Genomic DNA, 10,106 nt, shown 5'->3' with positions numbered 1-10,106 from the left:
CATCTTGTACAGCAATTAACCACTAAGAAGAATATATGCAGTGTATTATTTGTTGAAACTGTGCTTCCGATATGATTTGAAACTGTCTCATTGCTATCTGTTTGTCAATAAAACTTTGAAAAAAAAATTTTGGTCCTTTTGCTGAATGTGGGATCTTGATTATTATGTTTCTAGGTGAAGATTTATTATGATTATGGCTAATTGAAGTATATGCTTCACTAATCTGTATGTCAGATTACTTTCCCATGCTTCAGCAATTTTCTAATACTTCTGAAAGTAGATTTTTTATGTCATTTGTGTTAACAATGGCTTTTTCCTTGATGTCTAATCTATTTAGAACATATAAATAAATTTTAAAAATTAAGCTCCAAAATTTCAAAGACCCAGTTCAAAAACATGCATCTGATTCTCTCAGGCTTTCACAGAGAACACATTGGCCAAGCAATGGCCGTGACTCATCCGCATGGGTGACACTGACAGAGGTTCTACAATCTGAGGTACAGGATCTCAGGATAAATCCTGAGGGCATTTCACTGACCTTCTCAGACCAAGAAGCTACAACTCTTGTTGCATAGGTCCTGCTTTACCTTGGTCTTAACCATCCAGAAGAAAAGTATAAAAACAAAATATAATAAGTAACGCCATGCTATTATGTTGAGCTGTAGGGGACTCAGGTCAACAATTTTTGACATTCCCAGTCAAGCAGAGGACCAAATACTATTATAGGCTACTGGACTCTTTTAGAATATTTTGCTGAGTTTACACACCTATAATATTCAAATAACAGAGCTTAACAAAAAAGGGTATATAGATGAATGTCCATTTTGTATCTGTGTATTCAAAGTGGTTAGGATAGATATATAGTTACATTCTCTTAATGAATAGAATGATTTGCTCTAATGGTGTTTGTAAATAGGATATCATGTCCGCATCTTGTACAGCAATTAACCACTAGGAAGAATGTATGCAATGTGTTAATTATTGAAACTGTCTTATGAATTTGATTTGAACCTATTTCATTGCTATTTGTTTTTCAATAAAATTATGGGAAGAAAAAAATAAATAAAATAATAAAAAAAAAAAAAAGAAAGGGAACAGCCAGACAGAGACTCCAAACCCATCTAAATATTAAGAAGCCTGGACAGTCACAGTGATGACGAGGCCAGGGTTTGGAGGGTATACCATATTCTGAGGATGTGGGCCAGGCTTAGGAAAGATGGCCCATGCCACCCCTGGCAGTTAGCGATGCTGGATCTGAGGACCAACCACAGCTGGAACTGATGCAGTGGTTGTGGACATGGGGGCTGAGAGGGGAGCTGAGGACCCAGCTCTTGCTTTCACGTTGGTTGGGCAGGGCTGGAAAGGCTCTATCTGCTGGAAAGTGAACCTGTGCTATTCCTCTGGTTGTAAGGATTTGCTTTCTAATTGTATTGTGGACTTGGTTGGTGTCACTGCACACTTGCAGGTCCATTTTAGTGTTGCTTAGCAACAATTCCCAAGTTTTAGTGGGTTCTTGACCTATTTGAAGGGATTTGTGGACCAAGTATTGATTTTTAAGTAGTCAGAGGGCTTAGGAGTCTGTATCATCACAAGCCAGCTTTTCAAGGCTGGACACCAGTCACAGTGCCCTGGTGGCCCAGCTACTGAGGTGAGGTGGTGCTGAGCACCCCAGTTTGCTTGCTTCACTATGTATGAAATATCAATAACTATGCTTAAGTTGGAGGAGTCAAATTTAATGGCATAAGGTGTTTAGAGCAACTGGTACTCAAAGGTATTCTTATTAGGGCCCTAAACAAAATAAGGTTTGAAGCGTCCTAATCCCCAGGAAAGTCTGGAAGAAACCATATTTAAAATATGTTTTTCATTGCATTATGGTTTTGCACAAATGTCCTTCATGTGAAACAGAAACAAGTATTCAGGCCTGGCTTTCAGAGACAAGCAGTCTGGCGTGGAGGGTTCTATCACTCCTTCCAGCTTGTCTTCCCCCTCAGGGGGCACTCTAGTCTGTGGACAGAGAAATACACATTTCTGTTTGTTCGTTCCTTTAGTATATGCCAGTCCCACATTGATCTTAGCTGTTTCCCTCAAAGGGGTGCACGTAGAGGCAATTTTCAGAGTGTAGATAAATATTAAAGGCACATTTACTTCCCCACAGTGAGCAAGGCTAGCAGACAAACAGGGCCATCACTGAAGGTGTGTTTGGTGGCACTTTAAGGCCTGCACAGCCCTGGCCTACATGTTGATCCTAATATCATGCCTTTCAGTGACCTTTAGTCTTCCGGGCTTTGCTGGAGCAGATTGGACAGAGTCCTTCATCCTTCATGCTCTTCAAGCCCAACAATTATCACTGTTAAATATTCTACTCACAGGAGCTCATGGCCATGATAATTCCTGTGTTTTACGAAGACTGAGAACATCTTTCTTGAAGGCACTGGTCTTTCTTGGGGCTGCTCCCAGGAGACACTGAGAAAGCCATCACTATATTCAGCAGGGCCCCATTGCTTGCTTGAGATAAGGCACAATTTAGTATCTTATAATGCTTCCAAATTAACCAGCCAGCTTTCTTCCTGTTTGCTGTGGTTCAGCTATTTCCTCTGCCTGAAATTTCCATCCTTTCCTTATCCTGTACCTGTTTCCATCTACCTGCGGATCAGCTACCCAGGCCAGGGTCCAGCTATAACGGCACTTCCTTGGAATAGTTTTTTCAATTCTTCTAATTGGTCTTTATCCTCACCTTCTGTTGATCCTTTTGGCCCTGTGTGGACTGTCACTGCAGCAGTGGTAGTGGGCATTAGGCTGGGCAATCCTTGTCATGTCCTGCAAACAAGAACCCAAATACGCCTTTGGAATCCCTCAGTGCGGGGCACATAAGAAGCATACATTCTGCCTTCTACACTTAAAAGAGCAGTTATAAAGCCAGAGTTTCAGTGGCAGTGGCCTATGTACAGAGCAATGGGTCAGATAATAAAAAGATATTGAAGAAATATAATACCCACCCACAAACTACCATGCCAACCCCACCAAGGGAGGGAATTTCTGTCTAATGTGTTTACTGATGTTTGTTTCTCACTCTAGAACGGCACTTGGTGTGTAGAAGGCCCTTAAACATTGTATAAAGGGTAATGCATTCCACTTGGTAAGAGTTATAGCTCTCCCTGTCATGGATCTTGTATAATGTGCCCGTTTCTATGTTATACCACGAGTAATTTATTGCTTTGCATAGTGCAGTCAGGGATCCTCATTTGTAAGGTAAATCCTTGACGGTGATATTTTTAATCTGGGCTGAATCAAATAGAGACAGATGCATACTCTGTTTAAAATTATTCCTCAAAAGTTTTGGTTTGCTAGGACCTTCTACAGTGTTTGTAGACCAAGCAAGACAGGCTTCTTTCCAGGTCAAACCCTGAGGCGTGCTGCTGTGTGTCGTTTTCTGCCCACATGAGCATCAGCAGCCACAGAAGATGCCTGTTGAACTAGAGATGGTTTAACCTCAACTTATGGGGCAAGTAGAAGTTTTTCCTTGTGTGCTATGGTTTGTGTCTAGGTGTCCCCCCAAAGTCTCATGCACTCATGGGGTAGCTTCTGGAGTTTGTGACTGAGTACTGTGGGTGTGGATGCTGTCCTGGGACAGGTAATTTGCATTACAATGTAAGGAGGGTGGAGAGGCTGGTAGCTGCCTGAGCTGCTGCCCCTCCTTTTGCTCTCTGCTCTTTGCTGCCACCATGAAAGGTTGCTCTCTGCCATGTGCTGCTCTGCCTTGGAGCCAGCGGAATATGGACTGAAACCTCCAGTAACTGTGAGCTAAATAAACCTTTCCTTCCTTCATTTTGAGTGTGGGTATTTGTCCCAGCAATGAGAGAAGAGTAACTGAGACGTTGTGGGAGTCATGAATGCTTTTCTTGACTTATTTTCTTTACGACAAATGTTGCTATTGTCTGCCTTTTTTATTCTTTATCATGTAGGTTGACTAGAAGACACTGAAGCTGTTAGTTCATGCCTTCAACCACAGCCTGTGTCACTGTTCATGGGAGCACATAACTCCTGAAAGGGCCAAAGCAGGTGCCCAGGACAGTTCTGTTTAAAGAGAGATGATTTATGAGCTGCAGAGGATCATTCTCTTCCAAGGCTAGGAATCTAGTGGGATTAAACTTAGCTATGATTGAGAACATTGAAGGAGAACTAAATCAACAGAACCAGCTACAGCTAGCCTATGAATTTCACCTTTCAATATGCTTGCTACTGTTACTCTGCTAAGGGTTAAAGAGTTGTCTATTTTGACTGGAATTTTGGGGAAATGCAATTTTTGATTTTCAAAAATAACAAAACATTTCTTTTTTTTCCCCCAGCTGGTCCATTCCTTTTTTATTTTTTATGATTTAAAAAAATTTTTTTAAAAAGAATAAAAATAGTACAGAAAACATAAATGATAAAGATATTACTAAATAAAATGACAGGAATTCAACAATGCATATTGTTGTCTTCAAATAAGTTGTTTATATTACCAGATATAAACATGAAAAATTGGTCAAAAAACTCAAAAAGAAGAAAAATATTAAAAAATTAACTGTTCCCTTCAACAGACCAGTAGAAACCAGTAGTACAATTACCCAAGTTATCTTGTGTGCATACTGGTTTTGTTTTTGTTTTTTTTTTTTTTTTGCAGAGCTGGGGATTGAACTTGCCCTTGTGCTTGCCATGGAAGCTCTTATTCCACTGAGCTATTTCCCCAGCCTCCCTGTGTATATACTTTTATCTTTTCCCCTTCCTTCTTTCTTTTCTCCTTTCCCTCATCCTACCTGTTGTTTTCCTTTGAACAGCTTTTTTCCCTTCAAGAGTATCTACTGTACCTTTCAGATTTTTTTTTTACGAATCCCAGCTGGATAACTAAGCTATCTTTGTTCCACAAAGACAATTTTCTTGAAGAAAAGAAAGGAAGTTAGGGGGCCGGGGAGATGGCTCACTAGAATAAGAGCTTCCCTGGCAAGCTCAAGGCCCTTAGTGCAATCCCTGGCTCTGCAAGGAAAAAAAAAAAAGTTAGAAGAAGCGGAAACATAGCCATGCGGTTGGAGTGGGAGGGGGCTCAGAGTGAGGAAAGAGTGAAAAGGCTGAGCTCCGAGTTCCGAAACTCAGAAGGCCTGTGTTGGCTTGTTGTTTGCTACCAGTAGGAACCAAATAGGAGCTGAAAGAAAGGATGGAAAGACTGGATTAATATAGCCTCAGAGGTCTCACTGAGCATAGTCCCACCCTAAGTGAGTCCCAAGCCACCAAAACTTCTCACCTATACTGAGGGTTACAAAGAGGCTCTGGAATGTGTATTAATTAATTTGGTGCAAACAAGCTGCTATTTACATCTTTCAGGCATTCACCAAAGTGGGTGGTAACCTCCCAGGTGAAGGAACAAAGAACAGACTGGGGCACCCCTTCTAGGAATTGCCAGACTTGCAAGAGGCCAGTGCCCTTAGGATCTCTTGCCCGCTCCGCCCAGTGAGCTTCTGACTCGTAGCACTACATTAGCTAAGGATCTTTTTGTGTGTGCCTGCTGCGTAAGCTGCAGCCTTTTCCTGTCTTTTTTTTTCCTTTAATGCCGAGACAGGAAGATACATATTTGTAGTAGGCATTGAGGGTGCAAGAAAGGAAATTAAAATTTAGAGTCAGGTGGAGTGATTTATGTTGCCTAAATGGCTACTTTATACAATACAGAAGCAGAAGGTCGGCTGGGTTAATTTTAAGCAGTAATGAATTGGTTCATCTTCTATAAGGATACAGTATTGTATATGAATTTCCAAGTGCTTTTTCTTGCTGTGTCTCCAGTGGTCTCTGCCTACCAGAAGAATTGCATCTGCAAGGGTTTGTACCCAGGGGGCTATGCATCAGCGTAGGTCCTGCACTTGACGAGCCGCAGTTATGCTGTCCCTGGGGGCTTTGCAGATTTAGTGATTCATGCTCCTGGAAGGTGTGACTACTAACATTGATGTCCTTATGAGAAGGGTTATTGTAAAAGCGGAATCGCGGGACAGCCACTTTCACCGCCTCAGCCCATTTGAATGCATGCACTAGAGGATTCATATGTAGTTTTATTTCTTTAAGCAGTGCTTCTTTGTGCGCAAAATAAAGGGAGTTATGTTCCCTGAAATGAAATCTTATTTTTTTAAAAGAGGAATCGATAGTCTGCCTCCTTTCAGGGGAGAAAGATGTGGCCATTGATCTAGAACTTGCTAATCACCCGTATGGTGGATTCACCTCTATTTCTCATTCTGTCCTACTAAGTAAAGGTGATTGGGAAGGAACATGGGTTCTCCTCTCACCAGCTAAGCCCTCGTCCATCTTTTCCTTTTTCAAAGTGTTCAACCTCTCAGGAACGCTAAGAGGTTATCTCATCTATAGGATGACATGGAAACCTTGACTTACAGAGCAGGTAAATAATGCAGCTAGCTTTGAACCTGGGTTTTTCTCACCCCAATGCCGCGGACATGTAGGCAGCAGCCTTTCTTGACTGTTCATTACCAATTCATAGCTTATTAATCCAGCCAGTCTTTATGCTTCCAAAGAAACAGGATATAGTTACAAAGATTTGTTTGTTTGCTTTGTAGTTGGTTTATAGAGGGCTGGTTCTTTAAGAAGCTTGAGCAGAGAGGGCTGAGGGTGCAGAGGGGAGATGGTAGCAGAGTGCCCCAGAAGAGGCTCTGCCTGCCAATTCTTGGCCCACTGCTTCCTTAAGCCCTCTCTCTGGAACCTTGCTCTCTACCAGTCCATGTGGCAGACTTCATTTGCAAAATGGAAGATGCTGTTCTTTCTTATTAGAAATTCAGAAACTGAGCGTGGTGGCGCACTCCTGTAATCCCAGCACCGGGGAGGCTGAGACAGGAGGATCACTATGAGTCCAAACTGCATAGTGAGACCCTGTAACAAATGAATAAATAAAAATTAAAAAAAAATTCAGGTGTGTCAGAGTCCCACTTGTGAGTGCAGCACCGCTCAACAGTTTACAATTGGCACCTGTATTAGAAGACAGTTCTACATTACGGAAGGGGCCTGGTCCTAGAGAAAAATCTGCAGTCTCCTGCAGTGTCATCAATGTGAGAGGCAGGAGAGAGCTGTGTCACCTCAGCAGGTGACAGGTTAGGTGTGGGACCCAGCCAATGACTTCCTGGCAGTGTGACCTCGGGCAGCTGGTAACCAGTGGTGCCTCAGCTTTCTTCTCTGTGAGGTAGAGATAAAATTAGCTATAGTTGTATTTTATTCAAAGCCATGGGTTTATATGGAGATAGAGAAAAACATAATCAAGATGTATATAAAGCTTTCAAGGATGCCTGGCACATAAATCAATTGTGTGTAAGGTGTCATTTTTTCTGTTATGTTTTGTCTGGTAAAACAAGCAGGATATTGTCTTCCTTGTGGGAAGGACTGAGATCTAGTATACCTTATAGTATTAGTTTTTAAGAGAAGTCCAATTTTCATCCAAAAGATCTTTGGCAATGTCTGAAAGCAGCTTTTGATCATTAAAATTGAGGTGGGTGTGATTCTGGCATGTGTTAGGCAGAGGTCAGGCGAGAGCACCAGGCAATGCATGGCAGATGCTAAAATCGTGTTGTCCACATGCTGCAGGGATGAGGCTGGAGACTTAGCTCCCGGAGTACTGGCGCCAGGTGGGCACAAAGGGCCTTTCTTTTCTCCTGTTCTCTTCAGCCTGTGCTACTGGAGCTCATTTTCCTCATCCGCGTGTATTTATCATAAACAGCCTCTGCCGGCTAGCCCACCTTGTTCTCTTCCTTCCTCCAGGCATGTGCCAGCTGTTGGGCTTTTGTGGAGATGCTGACATAATAAGTGGTAGGAAGTGACACTATTTTCAGTAACCCCGCCTTGGAATTCTCTTTAGAGTTGTGAGAAGGAAATGAATAAGAGAACAGCACGGTTTGGGATACAAAGTCTTAGCGATGACAGTCACAGAAGAAGGTTGGCTGTGTCTAGTTCACCAGGTCATGAGCCTCATCACAAGAACCTCCTAGAAGTTAGAGCGAAATCTCTGAGGCGGACAGAGTCTTGGCTGAAGGTAGGCAGGAGTGCTTCTCTGTCATTGATCCTTGGTGAAGGTCCTCACTGCTGGGAGGCAGAAGCCTGTGTCGTGGATGAGAGAAAGACAATAATGGACACAGAGGGGGTCACTTCAGAAACTGTCTTTCAGATCTACCTGGGAAAGCCGCCATAGCTACAGATCAGTTTATTGTTAGACATAATTTATCTGAATTATTTGGACAATAATTTTGAATTTGGCCTCCACAGCCTGCAGGTTCTGAGCTCTACATTATTCTCTATTGCTACACAAAGGAGAAGTGATTTTGAGCATGATGCTATTATCCAAATGCTTCCTTCCCAGTGGAGGTTTGGGTGGTAGATATGGTTTCAGAGGAAGCTTCTTTGGTATCCAATGTCCCATTATTAATAGATGAACTTTCAAATGACATCTCACATTTTGGGGAAATGCAACAGAGTCTCAATCTTTATTCTGATGTCTGACTGACCATTTCCATTTCCTCTAAGCTCTTTCATTGGCTCTCCTATTTAGAAAATGCCATGTTCCTCTCCTAGATGACTTATGGTTTCAAAATAAGAACTATAAGCAGGAATGAATTTTCCATAAAAGTAACCCAGTGTTTCATTTTCAGGATTACGGAGTGTTATTGGATACAAACGCTCAGTGCCTGTAACCTCATGGCACTTGCATTATATTAAAAAATGTGCATTTGATAAAGCCTCAGATATGAGCCACAAGTCATGGCAATTTTTCAAAGCCATTGTGCACAGTCTTATGACAGCAATAAATACCTAAATATCAGATTAATAGCTGCATTCTGACAAGTTTGCAATTGTGGTCACACATCAGCAAAACTGTTGGTTCAGCATATCTCAGGGAAGAAAGGAATCAGAGGATGATTTTGTCTGAGGTATTTTTAAAGAAAAAACAAAACAAGACAAATTCCCCAATTTAAAAAGCAGAAGACAAACAAAGGACTGCTGAAAGCACAACTCCAAGTCCTGTGTTGAATGTTTTGCATTATTCTCATTTAGAGAACAGAAGTGAGGAAGAATTGTATTGAATACAGTCAGACCTATGTTGAAATTTTGATTCTGCCTCTTAATTTTCTTATGACCTCTAATTTAAAAATATTTTTTCATATATAAAATGAGATTCTAATATCCTTTATGGGTTTATACAGATGAACTGAGAGCACATACAGATGTCCTTGTAGAAAGAACTAGAAGAGCAGTCAGCACTGAAGAAAAACTGAAAAGCAGACACTTGAAAATAGGAAAGTAAACCCTAGAGAAGGACGAGGAAAAGAAGCAGGGGTCAAGGGAACGAAAATGATCGAGATATGTTCCATGCAGGTACCAGTTTCCCAAAATGTACATCACTATTCTGTGTTACTAACTTTCACAGTGAAGGTAGTGTGCTATTTATGTGATCCTTATAAATGGGACATTTTAAAGTTTTCATCTTCTTAATATTTCTTTTTTAAGAATCTTTGGAATTGGGAGAAAGAGAAAGAAATTGGAAGTATGACAGTTTTATAGCCGTACATAGCTCAATTGATCTCCTACAGGGACCAAAGGTGCCCCATGGAAATGGGAAATTTGTAACAGACAGATTTCCAGCTCCTGCGCTCAGTTGGTAAGAATTACAGTGTGAGAAGATGGAACTCTGCTGAACTTCTCCGCATGCTGATGAATAGAAAAGACCTGGCCAGGATATAGTTTGCATAAATGTATCCCATTATGCTTTCTCTTCTTAATTGAAGTCTAACAATGAAGGACAATCATAAAGGGCACTTCAATCTCTTTGTCTGTGCTGGCCTTCAGTCCAAATGAAAAGTCAGCCGGCTTCAGCACTCTGCCACCTTCTTGGTGATTTGGAGCAAGCGAATATTTGAAGCCACTATTCTTTCATCCATAAAATGAGATCATTTGGGGGTACCTGTTCCAACATATATTTTGGAAGATTAAAAACATGGTACATGAGAAGTGCTTTCTAACCATTAGCTTTTAGTGTTATAATCTCTTCTCCCAGAATTCGTTTGTGTTTTCATTCATTCTTCTGACCAAGTTCT

The sequence above is a fragment of the Octodon degus genome, unplaced genomic scaffold (assembly GCF_000260255.1).
Source record: "Octodon degus isolate 3935 unplaced genomic scaffold, OctDeg1.0 scaffold00014, whole genome shotgun sequence".
Classification (NCBI taxonomy): Eukaryota; Metazoa; Chordata; class Mammalia; order Rodentia; family Octodontidae; genus Octodon; species Octodon degus.
The sequence above is the reverse complement of the archived record's forward strand: the minus strand, read 5'-3'. Positions refer to the sequence as shown.